The sequence below is a fragment of the Lucilia cuprina genome, chromosome 4, assembly GCF_022045245.1.
Source record: "Lucilia cuprina isolate Lc7/37 chromosome 4, ASM2204524v1, whole genome shotgun sequence".
NCBI lineage: Eukaryota > Metazoa > Arthropoda > Insecta > Diptera > Calliphoridae > Lucilia > Lucilia cuprina.
Window position 1 is genome coordinate 57,877,879 of NC_060952.1, and position 1,065 is coordinate 57,878,943.

The following is a 1,065-nucleotide window of genomic DNA, read 5'->3' on the forward strand; positions in this document are numbered from 1 at the left end:
GAAATACCTTGAAAAATAATATAATTTTTGCATGGTAAAAGTAATTTAAAGTCGACTTTTATTGAAAAAAACAAGGAAGTCAGAAAAATTCGAATTTAGTCGAAATGATTTTAAATTCACATTTTTAGTTTAAAGAACTCAAACTATTTACAAATTATGAAAAAAGAATAAGAAAGTGTTAAAAATTATTTTAAAGTCAACTTTTTAGTAGTTTAAAGTCGACTTTTGCCAAATTAAATTTATAAAGGGTCGTAAAAGTTATTTTATGTTCAAGTTAAACTGAAAAAAACATCGGAAGAAGTCCTCAAAGATCGACGTTTTAAGGAAACAACTTTAGAAAGTCGACTTTACCAAATGATATGTGAATTCATGGAGCAACATATTGTCCATTTTCAATTTCAGAGATTCTTTAAAGAATCTTCTCCCGACAATTAATTACAAAATCGGTTAAAATTTGCAGAAAGTCGACTTCTTATTAAATGTAATTGCAAAATTTGGCTTAACACTTTTTTTATCAAGTGTAGAATTTTTCACGTTTATTCTATGTTATTAAAGATTATCGACTTATATATAAATTTCTATATCAAGATAATATAACATTTGCATGGTAAAAGTTATTTAAAGTCGACTTTTTTTCAAAAAAACAAGGAATCCAAAAAATTTAATTTAGTCGAAAGACGTATGAATTCATCTTTATAGGTAAAAGAACTCAAACTAGCCAAAAATAGAATAAGAAAGTGTTAAAAATTTGTTAAAAGTCAACTTTTTGAGTTGTTTAAAGTCGACTTTTTCCAAAAAAATGCTATAAATTCAAGAATGTTGGACAAATTTATAAAAGGTTGTAAAAGTTAGTTAAAGTTCGAGTTAAGTTGGAAAAAATCAGTATACCCCCCATCTTTTTTGATGGTGCGTATAAAAAGATCGGAAGAAGTCCTCAAAGACCGACTTTTTAAGGACACAAATTTAGAAAGTCTACTTTATTAACTGATATGTGAATTCATGAGGCGATATATTGTCCATTATCCATTTCAGATGATCTTATAACAATCTTCTCCCGACAATTAT